Genomic DNA, 10,881 nt, shown 5'->3' with positions numbered 1-10,881 from the left:
ACACGAATACGACAACTCAGCGAAGTGTCCGTGCTTCATAGATAATAAGGATGGTCAAAATCCATATCAAAATACTATCCTATAACCCCCTAATACCAGACTTGGTCAGTTCATACACTACAACATTGTGGGTCTATGGCCACGGTTTTTTTGGTCACGGTAAAAAACCGTTTTAGGGTGACCCAAAAAAAAAAAACGTTATAGTCACGGTTTTTTAAAAAATGGTGGCCTAAAAGGGTTTATGGTCACGGTTTTGAGGGGTGACCTAAAGGGGTCTATGGTCACGATTTTTTATAGTGACCAAAAAGGGTCTATGGTCACAGTTTTGGGCGGTGGCCTAAAAGGGTCTATGATCACGGTTTTGGGCGTGACCTAAAGGGTCTATGGTCACGGTTTTTTACAGTGACCAAAAAGGGGCTATGGTCTCGATTGTTCAAAAAAGAGTGACCTAAAAGGGTCTATAGTCACGGTTTTGGGGGTGACCTAAAAGGGTCTATGGTCACGGTTTTTCAGAAGGATGACCTAAAAGGGTCTATGGTCACGGTTTTAGGGGTTGACCTAAAGGAGTCTATGGTCACGGTTTTGGGGGGGTGACCTAAAGGAGTCTATGGTCACGGTTTTAGGGGGTGACTTAAAGGTGTCTATGGTCACAGTTTTTTATAGTGACAAAAAAGAGTCTATGGTCACGGTTTTTCAAAAGGGTGACTTAAAAGGGTCTATAGTCACGGTTTTGGAGTGACCTAAAAGAATCTATAGTCACAGTTTTGGGGGGTGACCTAAAAGGGTCTATGGTCACAGTTTTAATTATTTGAGTTTTAATTAATTAATATTTTTATGTTTTTTTTATAATTTAAATATTTTATCTTTTTAAAATTTAAAAATTTTAATAATTAAAAACTAATAATAATTTTATATAATTTACTTTAAATATTAAAATTTTAGATCTAATTTTATAAATAAAAAATTAAGTTGAATACTATTAATTTTAAATTAAAAAATAATTTAGAACTTAATAATATAAAAAATAATTTAATAACTTAATAACGGATGAAAAACTAACCCATCATCAGTGACCACTTATAATGCCAAATTCGTTTTAATTATAGTTTAAGTTTTAGCCATGGTACAGTATAAGATAATTGGAACAATATAAAAATTAATTTTGTACACTAAACGGCGCCGTTTCATTCACTAAGGTAACCCAGTAACCCTAATCCCATAGTTATCAAACCCGGCTCGACCCGGCCGGTTCGACCGGAAACCAAGTCACTCGGTCACCTGACCGGGTCGAGCCACCAGTTGAACCGTTCATGCAACAGACCCAGTCGAATCCGGTTCGACTCGACGGGTTTTGTGCAAATCTGGTAACTTGGCTGGTTAATCCAACCCGGTCCGAGTCATGTTTATTATAATTTTTTTCCCCTGAAACGGCGTCGTTTCAGCCCCCACCCCCACTCCCTCTTTGAACCCTAAGCCTCGCATTTGAGACTGAATGAAAACCACCCCCAAGCCAGCTTCGTGCCCTCGTCTCTCTGTCTCTGCTCTCTCGAGCTCGGCGTCGACAGTGGGCAGCCCCTCACCCTCACCTCATCACTCTCTCAAGTTCGGTACTGGCAGTTCGTCACTCTCTCGGCGTCAGTTCGTCACTCTTAGTTCGTCAATTTGTCACTCCCTTGACGTCGTCGGTTCGTCATTCCCTCGGCGTCATCGGTTCGTCACTCCCTCGGCGTCACTATGGGTCTCTCACCTCGTCGCTCTCTCGGTCTGTCACCGTGAGTCGGTGACCCTGCGTTTGCTTCGTCAGAACCAGTGAAGCAGCATTTGCTCCCTCGGGTGGTGGTGGTGGTCGTCTTCTCAACTAGGTGAGCTCCAGTTTTCAACCCTGTTTTTTCTCTAGTTCAATGTTAATTTCGGTGAATTTGGTGGTTGTTGAATGTGGTTGTTATTGTTTCATTTAGTTTTTGGAGTTGTTGTTGGCTTGTTGCTGTTATTTTTCTGCTTTGATGCTAATTTTGGTGAACCTAAGCAAATTTTAGAGTTGTTGCTATTCTTTCTGTTTGTTTGTTGAATGTTGATTTTTTAGAGTTGTTGTTGCTGTTGATTTCTCTGGATCGATGTTAATTTCGGTGAATCTGAGCAAATTTTAGAGTTGTTGCTGTTCTTTCTGTTTGTTGAATGTTGATTTCTTAGAGTTGTTGTTGCTGTTCTTTCTGTTCTTTCTTTGGTTTAATGCAAATTTTAATTATCCAACACTAACTTGTTTGGAAAATACTGAACAAACTAAGTGATTACACTGAAAGAATATTTATCAGTTTAGAAGGGGATTTTTTTGTGATGTTTAGAAGGAGATTGTACACATTATTTTCATTACTTGATTGTTTCATCATTTGCAATTTTCATTACCTTAATGATTATAACCATAACCATCAATGCTTCACACTTTTCTTTAATAGGAAGGCTTGTATGTTGCTGATGTGAATTTCTTTTGGCAGGAAGGACTGCTTTAGTTGCACTGGTTGCATTCATGCCAACCAACCCAAATGGTGCATTGGGCTCATTAGACTACAAGAAAGAAGAGAGGCGCACATTGGCAATTAAATTCCGTTATGCAGCTCCAAGGTTTGGGACTCCTGAGCAGCAAAAACTGATAGATGAGGTAGAACAATTCTTATTGTTTTCTCCCTAGTGCAGTGTTCTGTAATATTAGGCATATTTTGGAGATTAAGGAGAGACTTTACAACTATCACAAAGAGGTTAGTGATTATAAATTATTGCACTGAGATTAATAAAAATTGTTATTGGATTGTTATTGCATTGTTATTATAAGGTGATGATCTTAATGAAGCAAATCTGCAGTAAGTTTTGGTGGATTTTGATGATTATTGGTATTTTATGGCAAGATGTCTTATACTCTTATTAACCCTCTACCACAACTAATTTTATTTTTGAACGTATAGGTGCAATGTCTTATACTCTTATTAACCCTCTACCACATGTACATTGGTTGTTAGTGGTTACATATTGTGTGTAGTTAACTTATCTCATTCATAAGTCGTAAGCATGATTGAAATAATTTTTTTGGTGCTGTAATTTCAATTGTTTTGAATAGAAATAATTTTTTTCAAGTACACATGATTGAAAAAGTAACTAAATCAGCAGCAAATTCTTTTTTGTTGATTTTCGGTCTTATATCATTTTTGGTAATATAAATTTCAGTTTTTGTAGAATTGATTTTATATTAAATAAAGAGAATAAGCGCAAAAAAGGTACATTAAACTAATAAGAGTTAACTTAATATGAGGAATTTAGTATAATAAGAGTTAACTTAATAAAAGTCAACTTCATCTATACGTTGACTTGTTCTGTTTATGTATTCCAATTACAGTAAAACAGGACATTTTTGTAGCAAATGGAGCTGGCTTTCTTTCACAATTGCTTCAGTGCCATATGTTCCTAATTTGCAATAAACAAGCTTTTCCTTCACAGGTTAGCTTAACTTCTCTGTTTCCTTTTAATTTTCCTTTTTATTTTTATGTTGTTATGAAACTAAGGTTGGGTTTGGAACCGTTTGTATGTTATTATGAGTGGCTTTTGGCTTTCTTCTGGACTTTTTGTGTTAAATGGAAAAAAGGAACCTTGTGCTTTGAATACTAATATGTGAATTAGTTATTTTAGTATGGGTTTTATATTTGTTTTACCATTTTCGTCACTCCCACCATCCTTCAACTGTTGATATGGTAATTCATTTCAAACTCTCTTTGTTTTTCTTTTATATTAGGTCTTATTCTTGTGATACTTCATCTAGAGTTTAAAATGTGTGTGAATCTGCATCAGCATACAAGACAAAAAAGAATACATAAGAATTATTACTTTATATATTATGACCATGAAAGAAAAGAAAACTGTACTTGAATTTATGGTTTAATAACGAATTTTGTGTTTTGAGTTTTTATTTTTCCAAATACTAATTTAGAGTAATTCTTAGCTTAAAGGATATCTAAACTTTCAAAAGAATTATAAAATTTTACAAGAATTTTTTTTTTAATTTTTAAATACTTGTCTAAACTTTCAAAAGATTTTAATTTTTAGTATATGTGTAATGTATATATGTTTTGATGATATGTTTTTTTTCCCTAAAGTTGAAGAAAAATAAATGTAAATGTTTATGTCTAATGTGACTTTGCTTTGCATGTTAATGAAGTAGGTGCTGAGCTTTCATGTGGTAAAGTGGTTGAAACAAAAGTTACCGAGTGTTGAGAAGGAAGAATAGTAATACCAGAAACAATCTATCCTGGCAGAGTCTAAATTGTATTGCTGTCACGTTTGTAGAACAATTCTGTTAATAGTTTCTACTTATTGTTAGTGTGTATATCACTGTATAAAATTGAGATTGAGACAAATGTATTCACTCAACTATATTGATATGTTAGTTGGTTACTTTAATCACAACTTATCTTAATTGTTGATTATCATTTTTCATTTTTAGATTTATTTTGTAATTATCATCATTTTGGGATGTGATTATGGTTTAAAAAAATTAAATCTCATAAGACAAAATAGGCTATGGTCATGGTGAAGATAAAGCTATGGTCACGGTTTTAAGGTGGGGTGACCATAGAGGCTATGGTCATGGTTTTTTACCGTGATCATATAGGCTATGGTCACGGTTTTAAAGAGGGGTGACCATAGAGGCTATGGTCATGGTAAAAACCGTGACCATAGATAAGGCTATGGTCACGATTTTAAGGAGGGGTGACCATAGAGGTTATAGTCACGGTGAAAACCGTGACCTTAGATAAAGTTGTGGTCACGGTTTAAGGAGGGGTGACCATAGAGCTATGGCCACAGTGAAAACCGTAACCATAGATAAGGCTATGGTCACGGTTTTAAAGAGGAGTGACCATAGAGGCTATGGTCACAGTTTTAAAGAGGGGTGACCATAGAGACTATGGTCACGGTGAAAACAGTGACCATAGATAAAGCTATGGTCACGGTTTAAGGAGGGGTGACCATAGAGCTATGGCCACAGTGAAAATCGTGACCATAGATAAGGCTATGGTCACAGTTTTGAGGAGGGGTGACCATAGATAAGGCTATGGTCACGGTTTTTATGCGTGACCATAGATTAACCTATGGTCACGGTGAAAAAACGTGGCCTAAAGTGTCAGAATTTGAAAATTGTAACCGTGGCCATAGAAACCGTGACCATAGACCTATGACCACGAGAGAATAGGCCACGGTAAAAAATCATGACCATAGATCTATGGTCACCCTTTTTACTAGTTATGGTCACGGTTTTTTTTGTAGTGATTATATAGCTACAAATACTGTAGTACGTACACCACCGCCCAATCACCACACAATTTTTAGTCAAAATATGAGTTAATAGTCAAAATCGTCCTTAAAATATATCCCGATATCCATTTTGGTCCTCGAAAGACAAAATTAATCGAAATCGTCTCCGAAAGATACATGACTCACGTTAGTCCTTCCATCAGTTGGATGATGACGCGTCACGTTAAGTGCCACGTGGCATGATGACGTGGTGGGTTAATGCCACGTGTCATAAGATGATTGGTTGACCTGTCAGATCAGTGACACCTGGCATGCCACGTGTCAGATCAGTGACACACGGCACGCCACGTGTCACTTGACATGTAAAAAAGTTATTTATAATCAAAATAGTCCTTAAAAGTTCAGACGTAAGTCATTTTCATCCCTAAAATTTTAAAAATTAATCAAATTAGTCCTTATATAATTTTTTTATTTTTCTTGATATATCGACGACCTGGCTGTTGATTTTAATATTTTATTTTTAATTATTTTTTTAGTAATATCGACAGCAAGCCGTCGAAAATTATCGACGGCAGAAATAACCATCGATTTTTTGCGTCGAAAAAAACGTTTTTTCTTGTGAAAATTAGTAGTATCAAAAAATATTTCAAATTTAATATTATCAAGAAAAAATAAAAAAAAAATCATATAAGGACTAATTTGATTAATTTTTAAAATTTTAGGGATGAAAATTATTTATGTCTGAATTTTCAAGGACTATTTTGAATATAAATAACTTTTTTATATGTCAAATAACACGTGGCGTGCCACGTGTCACTGATCTGACACGTCAACCAATCATCTTGTAACACGTGGCATTAATCCACCACGTCATCATTCAACTGACGGAAGGACTAACGTGACCAAATCGTGTATCTTTTGAGGACGATTTCGATTAATTTTATCTTTCGAAAATCAAAATAAAGATCGGAGTGTTTTTCGACGATTTTGACTATTAACTCATATATTATCACCGTCCCTGTCTCACTTAACACTCTTGCCTTCCAATTTCCAAATTTGTACTTTTCAGAGTGAAATTGTGGTAGTTGGACAATAAGCCACTGAATAGATACTAGTCGTCGAATTCATTGAGGAAAACTCGATCTCGAATCTCATCTTCAAACTCAGATACAAGACTATTATGCGACGCTTTTATGGACTAATACGTAAAATGAAAAATTCGTCAATAACTAGTTAGATCCACCTGTATAATTTATTTGCTTAAAGCATTAAAGTTACATTAAAGACACTATAAGTATGTTCATTCAATTCTTAAACTACAATATCATGATCATCATTTGTACCAAATGTCGTACATAATTAAACATTAATAACTTTTGTTCCGATTAAAAACCATTAATAACCTACTATAAACGATAGCTCTTAGTCATATACGTTTAATTTGAAAATTTTACATCACGTTATCGTTTGTTTTTAACTACAACTAAAATTTTATACCCATAATTTCAATGTAATCCCTCCTTTTTTTTTTATTAATAGTTCATTTTTTAATAAATATTGTATTTTTTCCACAAATAATTGTTTAAGTTAATAACTTCATGTATTATTAATCACCATTTTTAAATTTATGCATCTTATTAACATACTCTAAGTGAAAGAGAGAATAAGTGGATAACTAATTATTTTTTTTTAAAAAATAACAAATGTACACATAAAAAATTATGTAGAGGACAAAATTAGCCACCAATGATTTAGTGAGTCAAATACATACTTAAAATATATCTTCTACTTTTATTAAGAGAAATTAACACGTGTTACATTTTCTTTCATCTTAACACCGTACAATCAATGATGTGGCTATTTAGAAAATTAGGTGAAAATTAAATCAATATATTTAGGGTCAATTTAAATTGATTTTTACAAAAAAATATTTATTTTTTATTTTTTTTAAAAAAATCTTTTTTTAACAGACAACAATTATTTTATATTTAAATATGTTTTTTAAGGAGTTTTCAAGTATTAAAATCATCTTTTATTTATATTTTTTTAAATGTAATTTATTATTAGTTTTAAAAAAAAAGTATATAATTTATTTTTTTAATAAATTTTTTTAAAAGACGTATCTAAATAAATTTTAAAATAAATAAAAATATTTTTTTTACTCAAAAAAATCAATTCAAACTAACACTTAATTTAAAATTAAAATGAAAAAAAGTATTTGTCTCTCGTCTTCTTTGCAAAACCTGAAATTGCAAACTTATCAAACTCTAATAGAAAAAATAGCTACAACTCAACCAAAAAAGAGCCTAATATTCCAAAGTTGTGTCAGTACTTGATGTAGCTCTTCTTTTTTATTGACGAATAAAAATAAGAAGCAATTTGATTACAATAATTACAAGTAACTTTATGCAGTAGTGATCGAATCTGAGATGGATCGAAATAGAATCTAATTTTTGAAGATTGATTCTTCAATGTCCTTTATAAAAAGTACACTTGAATATTTTTCCTTTTTTTTTTTTCTTCCTTCTCTTCCATCATCTTCATCATCATGATCATCATCATTATAGCATCATCGTCTTCTTATACGTATCGTCGTTATTGTTATTGTTATCATTTATTGTAGAAATTTTGTCATATTAATGACGTTGCTTGATCTAAAATTTGTCATAGAATTTTTGTCATAGAATTTTCTCAATTTTTGTACTTGCAGCAAATTTTGGAATAAAACTAAGACATTTATGTGTATTGTTTAAGAATTTTCAGTGGATTTGTAAATTTTGCATAGTTCAATTCTCTTCCTCTTCCTCCTCCTCGTCTTCTGCTGCTTCTTCTTTTTTTTTTATCATCATCACCATCTTCTTCTTCTTTATCCTTATTCATTTTTTCTTTCTTGTTTTATCTTCTCAAGTTTCTTCTTGTTTATTCTTTCTTAACAATTAAAAACAAAAAAATCAAACAAAGAAGAAGAAGAAACACATAATACTGCAAAATTACTTGGAAGAGGATGAACTTACATTCATTCAACTAAAAGAAAGAAAGAAATAAAAAAAAAAGAAGAAGAAAAAAAATGCAGCATTAGAGAAAATATTTTTGTGTAGTTGTAGAAAATTTTGGAGTAAAACTAAGATATTTAGGTGTATTGTTTAAGAATATTTGGTGGATTTGTACTGATAAATTCTGCGTAATTCAAAGCTCTTCCTCTTCCTCCTCCTCATCTTCTGCTACTTCTTCTTCTTCTTCTTTCTTTGTATCATCATCACCATATTCTTCTTCTTTTTTCTTATTCATCTTTCATTTCTTGTTTTACCTTCTCAAGTTTCTTCTTATTTTACTCTTTCTTAATAAGAATAAAAATAAAAAAATCAAACAAAGGATAAGAAGAAACACATAATGCTGCAAAGTTACTTAGAAGAGGATGAACTTACATTCATTCAACTAAAAGAGAAAAGAAAGAAATAAGAAAAAACAAAAGAAGAAAAAAATGCAGCATTAGAGAAAATATTTTTGTGTACTTGCAACAAATTTCGGGAAAAACTAAGACATTTAGGTGTATTGTTTAAGAATTTTCGGTAGATTTGTACCAATAAATTCTGCATAATTCAAAACTCTTCCTCTTCCTCCTCCTCATCTTCTGCTGCTTCTTCTTCTTCTTCTTTTTTTTATCATCATCACCATCTTCATCTTCTTCTTTCTAATTCATCTTTCATTTTCTGTTTTACCTTCTCAAGTTTCTTCTTGTTTTATACTTTCTTAATAAGAATAAAAACAAAAAAAATCAAACAAAGAAGAAGAAGAAACACATAATGCTGCAAAATTACTTGGAAGAGGATAAACCTACATTCATTCAACTAAAAGAAAGAAAGAAATAAGGAAAAAAAAAGAAGAAAAAAATGCAGCATTAGAGAAAATATTTTTGTGTAGTTGCAGTGAATTTTGGGATAAAACTAAGACATTTAGGTGTATTGTTTAAGAATTTTCGGTTAAATTGTACTGATAAATTCTACACAATTCAAAACTCTTCCTCTTTTTCCTCCTCATCTTCTGCTGCTTCTTATTCATCTGTTCCTTCTTGTTTCACCTTCTCAAAAAAATACATAGTATTGCGAAATCAATAAAAAGAGGGGGAGGAAAAAAGTGCAGCAACAATAGCAGTAATAAAAAGAACGATGAAGAAGATGAAACACGCGAAGAAGAAGAAGGAACGCGAAGAAAAATGTGAAAGAACGCAAACAAGAAGGAGAATAAAGAGGAGGAGGATGAACGCACGATACAAACGTTGGAGGAGAAACGTCATGATTTTCATGCGCGCGTTATGAAAGTGGATTTTGTTGGGTTAGGGTTAACTTGTATAAACTTATATGCCAAAAAGACTTGTATGTGTAGCGGGTCTGTATTTATAAATATAAATGTTGAGTTCAGAGGATGTAAGACCCAGAACTTTTGAAGAATCTTATTATGAGTTGATTTCAAATTTATTTATTATTAGAGATTTTACTTTCAGGAATTATTTCATTGAGAATAATTAAATCAAGTTTTGATAATTAAAATGAAGATTTTACTTAATTTCATAATTATTGAGTTATTTTCTATATTTAAATTATAACGTTAGTAGTTATGAAATAATAAGAATTTTATATGATTTGGACTAAATAATTAATATTTTAAAATATTAATACTGCTGTTTTGGAAAATAAAGAAATTAATTATTTTGTCTCTAATTATTGGATTTGAACATTTTATTGAAAATAATTTGTGAAATTGATGAACAAATAGTATTTTTATACATTATTATTGTTGGATTAAAATTTATTTCTAATTACTATATTATCTCTATTTTTATTTGAAATTACAAAACTACCCTTAAACCTAATTTTACCTAAACCCTAATTTCCAAATTGGAAAAACCCTAACCCTGAAACCCTAACCCGGTGACCCTTTCCCCAAACCCAGCAGCCACCACCCCAACCCCATTAGCAACACAAACACACGCACACAATTAAACAAAAGGAGAGAAAGAAACAAAGAAAGAAAGGGATAAAGGGAAGGGGGTACCGCGGAAGGAGAGTGAGGGAAGAGGAAAGAAGGCGGCGTGGTGGGCGTCATTGCCACCGTTGCCGCCACTGCTGACAAGGAGATAGGAGATCTATGAGGGCCGAGGAAGGAGAAGGAGGAGAAGGTCGCGTTGCCGCCACCGTCGCACTGTGCCGCGTGTTCCGCGCCATTGTCGCCGCCGTTACCGTCGCGGAGGAGGAAGCCTAGAGGAGAGACAGAGACCGCGTGACTCTGAGGGAGGAAGGCGCGGCCAGTGATGCGAGGAGCGCGACCCACTGCACGAAGCTGCGCCGCCGTGTGCTGTCACTGCCGCCGAGCTCCTATGGCGGTGCCAAGTTCCTATGGCCACCGCCGGCAAGATCCGAACAGAGAGAAGCTTGAGGAGAGAGAGAGATCGAAGGGAGGGGTTTCTGTCTGTGCGGCCATGCCTCCACCACCGCAGACCCTCCACTGCCTCTCACTGCCACTCATGTCCTCCGCCGCCGTTGCTTGCTATTCGAAGCTGCTGCATCGCCACTGCTAGAGGTCTGCCAC

General features: G+C 33.6%; 1 long non-coding RNA gene across 2 annotated transcripts; it reads left to right on the top strand.

The window, feature by feature from the left end:
- LOC107612103 lies at window positions 1,665-4,443 on the top strand. Of its 2 annotated transcripts, none has more exons than XR_001613601.2 (3): window positions 1,665-1,862; window positions 2,493-2,753; window positions 4,205-4,443. It is a non-coding gene; the product is annotated as an uncharacterized LOC107612103 (long non-coding RNA). The 2 variants fall into 2 exon arrangements; XR_002352915.1 differs by having other exon boundaries at window positions 4,202-4,443.

The sequence above is a fragment of the Arachis ipaensis genome, chromosome B08 (genome assembly GCF_000816755.2).
Source record: "Arachis ipaensis cultivar K30076 chromosome B08, Araip1.1, whole genome shotgun sequence".
Lineage (NCBI taxonomy): Eukaryota > Viridiplantae > Streptophyta > Magnoliopsida > Fabales > Fabaceae > Arachis > Arachis ipaensis.
Note: the sequence above shows the minus strand (reverse complement) of the source record. Positions and strands in the feature narration are given on the sequence as shown.